The following is a 13,208-nucleotide window of genomic DNA, read 5'->3' as shown; positions in this document are numbered from 1 at the left end:
GCCCGTCCCAAGGAACGGGGGAACTCACGCGTGTGCGTGGGAATCCCAGCAGCCCTGCCACCGTCCGGCAAGGGAGGCTGGCAGGATTTGTGTGGGGCCAGTAACGAAGAAAGGGCAGTATCTGCAGGCAGCTCCCTGCAGCGGCATCTCGGGACCGTGTCGGGAGAAGGAGCGAGGGGGATGTGTTTCCTTAGGTCACGGCAGCGCTCCCGCTCCCATGGCACGGATGGTTCCCCCCGGCCAGGACACCTGTTTTCTGCTGGCAAAGCTCGAGAAGCCTTTGCAGCTTCAGCCCCCGGACAAGGTGTGAGTAATGGCAGGCTGTGAAGGGGAGAGGGAGGCTGCCGCCGCCTCCCGCGGCTGCGGGGCGTCCCCGTGGGTCACCCCTGTCATCGCCATCTGTGCCAGCGCCACGTCCCTCCGGACCCGTTCATTGCAGCAACACGTCGGCACTTTCTCTTCGGATCAAACCCACGCTCGACCTTCTCCCGTTCTCCTCCTCCCTTTGAAAAGTGTCGATAATTAGCGATTTTTTTAATCGTCCCACCCTCCCGCTTCCCTCATCAGCCATTCTTTGCCGTCCAAGGACGGATCCACCAACTGCGCGCCTCTCCCCGCGGTCTCCCCCCTCCCCGTGGCCGGGCGCGGGGCGGGGGCGGCTCAGCACTTTGTGCCGCCCATCCCGGTCTCCCAGGCCGGCAGGGAGCGGGGCGCAGGGGCAGGACCGGAGCTGGCACTGCCCGCCCTGGGAGCGGGGAGGTTTCTGGCCGGAGTTTGGTCAGCGCCCGGCTCGGGATGGGGGCTCCGTGCAGCCCGGCGGCCGCAGGGGGAGCCAGGGGGGAGCCGGGGGAGGAAAGGGGGCTACACACATCGCTGCTTGTCGCAAACGGGGGGAGAGCTCGCTAAAGGGATGTCCTGAAGGAGTGGGCAGAGGGGCCGGGGTGGCAGAACAGCGCTGACAGCCCCGGGAAGGCGGCGGGGGCCCTCCCCACAATCGCGGCCCCTCATTAGCCTCAGTTCCCGAGGCAGAGAGGGAAGGTGGGAGGTGGGGGTAGGGGAAGCGAGTCACCCACTCCCAACGCAACGGATGGTATTCCTGGCTTGGAATCGGCTCCCTTTTGTGCTGCGCTGCCAAAATGTTTAGATGACATTTTATTTGTGTGGGAGCGGTGACGTGGGGCTGAGCCAGAGCTGCTCCATAAAACCTCAGGCAAGGGGATTTTACAAATTGCACACACCCGTGGCAGGTGCCACCGTGCGTGCACAGGGACACGCCAGCCCCGGGGCTGCACACTGCTGCTGCCTGTCAGCAAACAGGAGGCTCTGGGGAACAGGAAGGACCCCACTGCCCCCCAAACTCGGCTGCTGCAGGAACAGAGTCCCCAGGTATGTGGCTTTAGCAGCACACCTGCCACCCCAATGAGTTGCCATTTTTGTGCACTGTGAGGGGAGGCACTCCCCATCTAATGCCATCTTCTAGCAGGAAGGCTGCAGCTGTGACAGGCAGAACTTGTTCTTAAATTATAATCAAAGTTTCTGCAGTCCCTCTGGACCCAGCAGCAGTTCAGTGCCTCTCCTGAAGATCTCTGCACATCCAGAATCACAGTAAGGCCAGGCACCACACAGTAAAAGCTACTGTGGTGCTAGCAATAGCCACTAGTTAACATTTATCTCCTCAGCCTTGCTGGACACTGCTTAAGACCTACTCCTTGTCCAGATCTTGATCAGTCACTCCTTTGTGCAGCAGCATCCTTGACTTCATGGCCAAAGCCCACCCAGACCAAGACAGGACTCGGGCACATTGCATTTCACAAATTCTGCCAGCACAAGGCATTTCTTTGTGTCCACCACATCATTCTTTGTCACCACAAGAGCCCAGCTGTGCTGGACATGGCACAGAATGTGATGGAGAACACTTGCATGAAGCCTAACACTTTATTTAGGACAGTACTTTCACCACTCCGACAGCAGGTGTTTTCTACCCTGCAAACTGCAGGGCCATTACTTGCAATCACCCTCTGTGAATGTCCTCCTCACCTATGGCACTCGGGGATAGTCCCAGACATTCAGTGCCGACCATGTGAGATTTGCCTCAGTCCTAATTTCTCAGACAGACACCCACAGGAAGCTCTGCTCTTTCTGAAGCAAATTCTAAAATGCCTTCATCAGTGCCTGCTAGTAGCTGTTAAATAACAGGATGCGCAGCTGGGGGAGTCCCACTGCTGATGTGGGACTGCGTACTAGGATCTTCCCGTTCTGCATCTCCCTCTCCTCAGCAGAGGCCTCCGTGCCAAAGAGAGCAGCAGCCGTGCTCTCAAATCTCTCTCCTTCTCTAGAAAACAAAGGTAATGTGAGCAACACCCCCATCTCCTGCACGATTCGCGAACTGCGTGCCCATCACCAGCACACAGAAAATGAGGCTTTTCCAGTTTGTACCATCCCCGTTGCAGGAATAACAGATTTGCTTCAAAACCTGGCCTCTTGCATGACAGGGTGACAGTGAGGATGTCATCTGACAACCCTAGATTTGCACAGCCTATATCCAAGAATAGAAATGGAATAGTTCAACACAGTATCCATTACAGGCTGTTTTAATCCCTGATCTAATCCATTATGATCTGCTTTAATCCCCACCCAGCTGCAAACATCCATTCAAAGAAGCAGGGGTTGGTGTTATATTCTGTTGGACCATGTTGGTTTTTAATTGATGTAAGAAAACCATATGCCCTAACACCAGGCAATGCAGAGGATTTCTAAGTAAGCAAGTAAGTAAATGTTCCGGAAGGCAAATTGTGGCACAAATATAAAGTAGCAGAACATTCCTATAACCAAGGGGGAGCTGAGTTCAGTTAAGGAGAGAAAAGCAATTGGGGGAGTTATGTTTGTTTGGAGGGGGTGATTTGGATGGAAGAAGACTAATGATACTATCTAAAGAATGAAACAAATAGAGCCTGGCAATTGCCAAAGCCTTCAAAAGCAGCATTGATTATTTGGGCTTTTCATTTTTTTCCCTTCCTCTTCTGTGACTTTCATGTGAGAAAAAAATAATTACAAAATGTTAACTTCTGTCACACATATTAATAACTTCATATCACTGCCTCCACTGTTGATTGTAGACCTGCTCCCCAGTACCCCAGCCCTTCTGTTTTGCCCAGCTCTGCATATCATTGCTTCTTGTCCCTCTCCTGCAGGACTGCACACACCCAGACCTCCCTGGACACCCAGAGCGTGTCTCCCAGTCACTATCCCCCCAGGAAATTTCTGAGTGGGAGCTGGAACATGAAAGAAAGGAGGAAGAGTTAGGTAAGAGATCATAAGAGGAAAATTTAGAGAGGGGGGGAAAGAAATTAATGTCCCAGTTACTCTGCACTCTTTTCACACACTTATATCCTCCCCTGAAGGTCTCTCACACTACTCAAGCCCTCCCAAGGGAGGAAATCCCACACATACTAAAAGAAAAATCAATGCTTGCTCCAGTTAACTTTAACCTATTTATTATGTGTGAGACCAGTCACTGGGAAACAAAGCAGCTCTGTGATAATGCTGTCTCGTTTACCAAGGAAAAGCCTGAATCTACCTAAACAAAAATCATTAAGACCTGAAGTATCCCTGTACCCTCAGACAAAACATCACCTGCAGGCAAGGCCTCCACCATTTTTGCTGGTGTAGCACTGTCCCCATTATGAGACAGATTTTCTCTGAGCACAGCCAGCAAGGATGTGCAGCAGACAGTCTGACTCTGAAGCACAGCAGGCCCGTGGCACTGACAGACTTACTGCAAAGCTCCTGAACAGGGGCTGCAGAAAACTCTGCAGATGCTGCAAGAGAGAGTCTGGTTTCTGCACTGGATGATGAAGTGGGAGTCCAGAAGCCCAGCACAGCAGCAAGAAACACAGGTACCACTCATAGGTACCATAGCAGCACACCAGGGGTGGTGTTTTACACAGCCTGGATCAAGGGACAGTGGTGGGACTACTTGATCCCAGCTGATTGTGGAGCAGGGTCCTCACAAAGTGGATCCCCTCCCTGTGTCACAGCACCCCTTTCTCTTTGATCCACACCATGGACACAGTGCCCCAGAACAGGAGAGGGAGTCACAGGCCCTACTGGGACTGCAGCAGGCAGAGTGAAGAACCACTTCTGAGGATCTCACCTCAGGCTCACCAGCATGAGCAGATGTCATGTCAGGTTTGGTGACCAACCTGACTGCATCCCTCCTTTTGATTTTATCTATCTGAACACCGTATCTGTGGGAGACAGAAGAGCCCTTTTCATTCAGGGATGCTCAGACAGCTGCACTATCTTCACCCACTGATAAGGCTGCCCAAAATGTGCACAACCTGCACAGTGCAGGTAAGAGAGTTAGTGAGACCCAGAGCAGAAAGGGGTGTTTTCAATTTTCTGGGGAACTTCAGCAGGTTTTAAATCATGTTTCTAGTTAATGCTGGGTTTTGTTGTTCATCTTAAAGTCAAGATAAGAAAATCCCCTTCTGCTGATAATCAGCATCATCAGGAATGCCAAAGAGCTTATCAGAATGGAATGAGTGCACAGATTTTCAGCATATACAAAGATAAATTGTGCAGCACACAAGTTCACGGTGTTGAATTCACTGTATATTGAAGGTTCCATATATTTTTATCTTAGAGACTCCAGTCAGAAATGCAGGATCCCCCATCTCCCAGATCTCAAATCTTCTAGGACCACAGTAAGATACTGGACTTTCAGAAGCATTTGCCAAGTTTTTGAAAATACGCTCCTTAGCATTACTTAGAGAGCTCTGGATGAGGACATTTAAACCTTCAGCCCCTCTTTGTCTTCTGAATTCAATGAGCTCATCTAAAAGCTGGGTCCAACTATGCCACTTTTTATGGCTTAAGATGTTACAATATCTAAGAATACTCTATGAATACTGACATAACTCATTTGGAAAAAAGCTTATTAAAACCAGAAAGGGGCTACTATTTGTTAGATCATTGATTCAGAAAGACTAAAAGACTCTCATCTCCCTTCCTGTCCCAAGGTATGCCTCAGTCTTGCAGGTTCCTTGAAGAAAAAGAATCCTTATTACTGTTAGAAATTTCATGCACCTGTCATCAGCTTTTCATTTTTGGTTGTTGATGAAGCCTCATGCCTAGGAGGGTTTAGGATTGGCTTTGTAGCCACCAAAAGGCAGAGTGCAAATACTGCCTTGATGTGAAAAGTCAATCTTTGTGAACGTGCAGCCTCCCCTATGCTTGTTCCATTCCTGCAGAAACAAGACAGAAAAATTACAAAATGCCTTTTCCCATCCCACAGAGCACTGGAAGAATGAGGCTGATGTGGTCAGTGACACAGCAACAGTTCTCTCTCTCTAAGACTCTGTTCCCTCCCCAGTTACCTTTTTCTATTTTTTATCCTCTTCCAGACAAATCTTTCCTTCTTCCACTCTTCCCTTCCCCTAAGTTTGAAATAGATTCAGAAGGGGAAGGAGCTGGTATTGTTTCTCCTCTATTCAAGCTAAATACAAAGTGATTTCTCTGTGTGTGAGTGCACAAAGGCAGAATTTTCTTAGCAAGCCAGAGAGAAACAAGTCTGGCAGCAACCCCAGCTTTGATGGTGGGACTTCACAGGAGGATGTTGAACCTGCAACAGCTTGGTGCTGTTTTCTCTCCCACAACAAACACCACCTTTTAAGATTCTCACCTATGGCTATTTCCTTCCCTTCTTTTAAGAAGTACCCCAAACAAGAGAGAAATTGAACTACAGCACTGAGGAAAGACTTTATACTAGTCAGCAGGAAGGGAAGGTTGTATACTTAGCACGGAAGAAAGAAATCAAAAAGGAAATAAAGAAAAATAACACAAAAACTACAGCAGCAGGCAGCAGGCTGTAGGCAGGTGTTTCTTACCAAGCCAATCCTGGCAGTCCCCAGATCTCCTGTGCACTGAATCAGCAATAACTAACTCCTGAAAGGAGTCAGGTTAAATCAAAAATCATGTAAACAGAGTTTGAAACATTCTTAAGGGGGGAGTCTCAGGAAAATATGTGCTCCCAACACCTCTAGGACAAGAAGTAGGACAGAATTAAGTGGCAGCTTTTACAGCCTTTGCTAGACTGTCTTGGCCAACAGCTTCAACTCACAGGGGAACAACTGAAGTTTCACACCACCAAAGGAAATTAGGAAAAATAACACCAGCCTCATAAAGAGAATAACACACACAGAATAATGAATTTTGGCTGGAAAAGGCCAGGCATCACAGCTCAATGTATTTCCACAATAAAAGTGCCAATTATTAAATTAAAAATAATTTAAACTTTAGCAATGCCTAGAGTTCCTGTCAGGCTCCAGGTAAAGGCCAGCACATGCAGCAGAGACAATTCCTCCACTGAAGTTTAGGTTATGACTTGAAAACAACACACAAATTCCCTGCTTTCAAGACAGACTGAAAATGAGAACAGTTACGGAGATTGAGCTTCACAAAATAAAAATACACTGGGGCAAATCAGGGAGTTCATCTGGGGAAGGAGGAGGAAAAACCTGCACGGGGTTTTTTTGCAATGCAAACCTGTCACAGGCAAAGTGTGGAGAGACCAAAGTCCTGAAAGGTTTGGGAAGGTTCAAAGGAACCTTTTCCCTTCAAAGATCACCTGACCACAACATTTGTTACTCCAACACAGAGTGCATTTGTTCTGTGTTCTACCAAGTGACTGAACAGCTTCTTTCTTTAGTTGGTGGTTTGAACCTATTCCTTAGCTTTGTTGCAGATGTCCAGGTTCTAGTGCAGTACTGCAGAGACCACTCTTGTCTTTCCTCCCTTTTCTGAATCTGCCCAGCACTTGGCAATTTTAGAGGCACTCACAAGCAGAAGAGCATTCTCAAAAGGGTTAAAATACAGGGACACAAATGAAAATGCAATTAATAAGCCTGCTATATAAAAGATCCTGATGCTCACAATGCAATCGGCAAGGGCTGAACATTTTTCTTTGGGCTTCCTCTACTCCACGGCTGCAGTAATGCATGGTAATATCGTTAGCATTGATTTGCCGCAAGGTGCATGTTCTACATCTGCCAGCTAACAGGGGAAATGGAGGGGGCCTCTCTCCTTGAAAGGCTGGAATTACTTAATTATCCAAGGAAAATAACATGCAGATTTAACAGCACTGGGAAGGGTTAGGACTCGCTTCCCCCATTCCCAAAGAATACAGAACAACACTCCACTGCTACGTGATCTCCATGCAAAGCAAAGACTCCTGGTTTGTTATTATTAATTACCCAGCTCCTATTCACTGGAATTCAGAGGTGTTGATACTTCGCATCACCCCCAGCTATGCTTGCAATTCATAAATCATACTGAGAGGAGTTGCCAGGAGAGGAGAGGAAATACTGAAGGAAACTTGCAAGCATCTCTGAATAGGCAGCTGCTGCTCAAAAAGGCTGCATCCCCTGCACAGAGCCAGATGTAAACCAGCATTAGTGTTATGAGACAGCAAGAGGCATGCCAAAAGTGGGCAGGCAAGACAAAGAAACAATGCATTCAGACAGAAAAGGTAAAAGAAAGCAGATGGCCCTGAGGATTAACCTTTCATCTTCACATCCACAGGTTAGATCAGATCAGATGCTCTGATAAAAGCTCAAAGGCTCTATTATGATTATTAATCTGGAAGAGGTTGACTGTAGTCCAAACAGAGAGAAAGATGATAGTTCTAGTGGTCAAACCAACACTGATTTCCCTTCCCCTGGAATTTAAAACCTCTTTCCCAGTTATCTGTTTGTAAAATAGATCTGAAATTGCCTCACCATATCAAAGGCAAAGTTCTGAACAGGGTTTTGGCCATCCCACACCTCCTACCTCTTTATACAGATACACATTCCACAGGAAGTGTCCCCTCTCCTGCTCATCACAGTGGCTGTGCTGAAACTATTTTGTCCTTTTCAAGGAATTAAGAAACATAAGTCTGATACCCAAGGGATTTCTCTCTCAGGCCAGTTAAGAGACTGATGATCACACTTTGTTACTGACCCCACTCAGTTGCCCTCTGCCTGGCAAAAGGACAACACCAAATCAGATCTGGATTTAAAAAAAAACAGGTTGAGAGCAATTGGACCCAAATTTATCCCTCTCTGTGAATGCTCTCCATTCACAGGGTTGCCTTTTTGGGGTTTTTTTCCTTCCCTTTTCAGAAACCATTTCAAAGTTACAAGCAGTTGATCCTTGAGAGCAAGGTTTGTTGGAAAGGAATGGCAGCTTCTTATAGGGCTCACAAGGTACCTCGATGAAAAAGAGAAACTTAAAGGCACACAAGCCCTTCTTTTGGCCACACAACATCTCAAGTTCAGCTTTCTTATTTTCAGGGAAAGGATCTTCTCCTCTTCCCTCCTTTCTGCATTTTGCAGTTTAACCCACAGAAACTAGATTTTAGGTCACTTTGTTCTTTTTTCCATTGTGGAGTGTGTGTGTTTTCCCTTTCTTCACAATGCACCTCTTCAATACTTTTTCAGCCCTGGAAGCTTGACAACGTGGTAAAAGAAACAATGAAAGTAACAGAGAAATAGAAAAAGAAATCAGCTAGAAGTTATTCGTTCCAGTATTCTATAATATACTGAAGGGGAAAAGGGACAAAATGGGGTTAAAATATCATCTTCAAAGACCACTGATCTGAAATACTGAGATTTCTGGTTTCAGTGAAAATCAGAGAAAGGAGAGACCTAAAAAAAAAAAATCACAAATACCTTAACAAAGGTAATATTCTCTTTAAATGTTTAAATTTTTCTTTAAAGAATTTTTAAACAAGGTTTTTTATTAAATGAAACCCTGAATTATTGTGTAAATTATAGAAATAGCAGGTTCAGCCTGACACTTTACTTTCCACACATGGATTTCTCATTACTACCATTATAGCGTTTTTATGTTGCAATTAACTTTTCCCCTCCCAGACTGAACAGAATATTTCTTATTCTTCCTGCTAGACTTTCCTCTATATTCTCTTCATCACTGCAGTACCAGCACAGGAGATTCAGAAGTGTTTTAAGCTGGCAAGTAAAGAGTTTTTCCTGCTTAGGTCTCTCATTGAGGCCCACCTTTATCACACAAATAGACACAGGAGGGAGCTCAAGCAACCCCATTCACTCGGAGGTTACATGTCTTCCTGCAGCAGCTGAAGTGATTTAATACCTCTAATTCTCAATTCAGGGTTCCTTTAGGTCTTGGACTTAGATTTCCACATCTGCCAAAATAGAAGTCTCCTTTTTTAGGTAGCAAAACAACTGATATGTGTCTCCTGCATACCAGAAAAAGAAAAATGTGTAGCAGTGTTGGCTGAGCTGAGACCAGAGGGATGAAATCTTTGCTCACCTGATTTGGCAGCTGCAGATGCGGCTGCACACACACCTGCAATGTAACACTGCTCTTAGTACTCCTGCCTGAACCCTCAGCTGTCTTGTATGTTTGCTATTGCTTGTGCACTTCTCTCTCCTTGCTAGACCTCACAAAGAAAACCCCAAGAGTTTCTCTTCTTTGGCCTCCTCCTATTCTGCCTAAGCTGGAAATCCGTGGGTGCAGCAAAGGACACCTGGAGAAATGGGAACAGGACTTCCTTCTCTTCAGAGGATTGTTTTATTTGTGCAGCCACCAAGGCAAAGCTCTGCAAAGCAATGCTCATTTACCCTTTATATTCTTTTCTACAACAGATTTCATCCTCCTTATTTTGTCTCCCTTTCTCATTGCCCTTTATAGGAATATTTAATAGAATCATGCAGTAGATTGGATGGGAAGAGACCTTTGAAGGTCATCTGATTCCAACCTGCCTGCCATGGGCAGGGACACTTTTCATGAAACCAGGTTGCTCAGAGTTCCATCCAACCTGGCCTGGAACACTTTCAATTATGAGGCATCCATAGCCTCCCTGGGGAGCCTTGCCAGTGTCTCACCACTTTCATCATAAAAAAATTAATTTTTTATGCTCAATATAACATCTCCTCTTTCAGTTTAAAACTGATGACCTTTGTCCTGTCATTACAGGTCTTTGGTAACAAGTCTCTCCTGTCCTAAATCCCCTTTATATACTGAAAGGCTGCAATAAGGACTTCCTGGAGCCTTCCCTTTTCCAGGATGAACAAACCCAGCTGTTTCAGCCTTTCCTCACAGGAGAGGTGTGGATCCAGCCCTCTGATCACTTTTGTGGCCATTCTTTGGACTTGCTCCAACAGGTCCATGTCTTTCCTGGGCTGAGTGCTCCAGAGCTCGACACCATACACCACACTGAGGAGTCTCAGAGAGCAGGAATAAATGGGCAGAATCACCTCTCTCACCCTTCTGGCCCTGTTCCTTTTTATGCAGGTTGGCTTTCTGGGCTGCAAACACACATTACCATCTTATGTCCAGCTTTTCAACACCAAAATAAAAATATTTGAAAATGCTGCTTTAACCCAAGTTCACAATCCTCATTAAAAACGAAGCAGTGCATGAGAATCCAAAATAAATTGGCACCTCAAATGAATTCACTAAAGAGAGAATCTAAAGCCATAGCCCTCAGCAGCTATTGTCACCTGTTTCCACATCACACACACAGGGTCAGGGAGCCCTGGAGGCAGCTGATGTAATTAAATGAAGATTTGGATCAGATCATCTTGAAGTCAAAAAACTATGAGCAGACATCATGATTAAGTGTTTGCTCATTTGCCAGACTGTAGACAAAAATAATTTTATTTTGGCACATATTTTTATAAAGAATGGAGTAGGCACTGACAGTGTGGCCTGTTATTCTAGGTTTTTCTTCTTTCTCTGATATCAGCAGTGTCAGGTAAATTCTGGAGAGAAAGATAGTTTTGTTCTCTCTTTTTCAAAAAAAGGTTTTCGAGGATGTGGTTATTTACTATACTTCTTTGCAGTCCTCACACTATGCAACCCAACTTAGGCATTATATTTGCATGCCAAAACAATAGTGACCTATAACAGCTGCAGCACCAAGAATGAACCTGGATGCATTAGAAGAGCCCAGCAGAAACCACATGTCCAAGAGGACTCCATCAGATGTAAGGAAGATTATTGTCTTTTATCTTCTTCTTTATTTCCCTAATTTCTACTGCTCTTGATTGATGCAGGGATGTGATTATTTGAAACCTTTTTGCTGGAATGCACTGGCTGCTGCTAGTTGTCCTCTTTCCAGTTAAACCCATACAGAAGTCCCCAGCTAGTGAATTATCTTTCAGGCTTCTCTTCATTTGCAAGGAGAGATCACTCTTCATTTGAGGGAGAAAAAAACCCTGGCTTCATTTAGTTTTTCATTTCTCCATTTCCCTTGTATCTAGAGGCCCAGTTTTCTAAAAGGCCTGTTTTTCTGCATTGAGATGGTGCGCTTTACATCCCTGAAGAGAACAAACACTCCACATTACCATCTGAGCAGACTCAGTGGGGTATTGGAGTGCAGAATTCTCAGTCTGTTCCTCTGCCTCATTCATTACTGAGCAAATACCTCCACAACGACCCAGTGAGTTGGCAACCCCATCTGCTCTGAATATACCCTGCCACGAGAGGAACCAACAGAATGGGTGTGACATTCTTGTCCCCTTCTTCCAGCAGATCCCAGAGGGCTTTGCAAACTTCTTAAGTCTTGAAGGATTTTTCAAATTATTTAAAGGATGTAAAGTTAGTACAGGCTCAGCTGGGCAACTGTGATAGTGTTAATGGCAAAATTAGCTAAACAGCCCAGAAATCTTGATGCTGTTCTGCCTTCTGGTCAGGTCTTCTACACCTTAAATTCATTTCACTCTCTGCTCTGAGCAGAGGTCTGAAACTTATTTTTGACAGGGACTACACCTCTAAGGGGAGTTTCTCCTTATTTGTATGCTCCCTTTCCCAATTCTACTGCCTCAGAAGTCTTATTCTGTCCCAGACCTGCATATTGGCTTTCCACAGTCCTCCTCATCTTGCATGGTGCATTGATCTATTCTTGCTGAGACTGAAGGACATAGGTGCCTGCAGGAGCAGCATTTATGCTGGTTTGCATAGCAATGATTATAAAGGTGTACTCAGAGAAAGTACAATCAGCAAGTCCTTGCCAATATCTCCCAAGAGAAGCAATATTAAAGCCTAGATTGTTACAATACTCTCACTAGCAAAAGGGTTTTATACTGGAAACATCTTTTTAAAATATCTGGGCACTGCTATTTAAATACAAACTCCAGTCCTAACCTGGAATCACTGAAGCCTCAAATACACAGGATGCAGTGTGAGAATCAAGCCATTTCATGACCACACAAAACCACCTCCAGCCCCTGCTCATCCTTGTTCACAGAGAGAAGTTCACTTATCTCTTCCAGAGACAACACATTCAGACATGCAAACCCCTGACAAACCCAGCAGAGACTGATGCACTCTGTTTCCTTGCAGAATGCTCAGGGCACCTTGCCCTGGCCTCCCTATTTGATTGTCACCACAAGAGCCACAAGGGAAGAGCAGTTCTCTCACAGCCACAGCAGCAGAGATATATCTGCCACCTGACTTAAACTGTTTTATTTCTTACAGGGAGGAGATAATGCAAGGGAACCCAAAGAAGGTGAATAAGGAGGTGAAAAGAGGAGGTACGTCTTTACTGGTGATCAGAAGTGTGAAACTGTCCATTTGGGGGTTCTTTCCTCTTCTTTTCCTTCCCCAAGATTTTCTTTTAGGCAGCATTCCCAGATGCTGTCTACTTTTTCCTAGCCATTTTTCATTTGTCTGTTTTGTTTCTCTAGAATAGAAAATAAAGCTGTATGTTTTCAGCCAAACTATATTAGCTGTTGAGTGTTTTGCACTGTTTTTAGCAGAAAGGCTAAATGTTTATTAGAAAATATTTTGACAAAGAAGGAAACTAACTTCCAGCTAGCTCTAACTCTAGGAAAGGTGAATATGGCTCACTGAGTCTGTAACTGTATCAAAGGTTTAAAAAGTGCCAATTTAAAATCTAATCCCTCAGCCCTTGCATGAGTGGTCCTATTAAAAGGAGAACAAATTTACTTTTTGCCTTCAGATTTATACTGGTTGTCAATATAAGCAAATGAGAATGAAAGAAATTCAGAACCACAGTCTGTTCTAAGCTGTACTGCTTCAAAGAAACTCTCCAGGAGTCAAAGGATGTGCTTTTAATTAGCACTGGAAACACAGAATTGAATCAAGAAGATATAGTTTTTGAGTTAACGAAGGTGGTATCATTTATACACTCTAGTATCTCTGAATCATACAATACATTT

At 45.2% G+C, this 13,208-nt stretch overlaps 1 long non-coding RNA gene across 2 annotated transcripts in view; it reads left to right on the top strand.

Annotated features, from left to right (window-relative positions):
* Positions 1 to 13,208, top strand: part of LOC310912356 — a 424,676-nt gene that overhangs the window by 357,500 nt on the left and 53,968 nt on the right. The window lies entirely within an intron of this gene.

This window comes from Zosterops lateralis, assembly GCF_965231275.1.
Source record: "Zosterops lateralis genome assembly, chromosome: 8".
In the NCBI taxonomy this organism is placed as follows: Eukaryota; Metazoa; Chordata; class Aves; order Passeriformes; family Zosteropidae; genus Zosterops; species Zosterops lateralis.
Note: the sequence above shows the minus strand (reverse complement) of the source record. Positions and strands in the feature narration are given on the sequence as shown.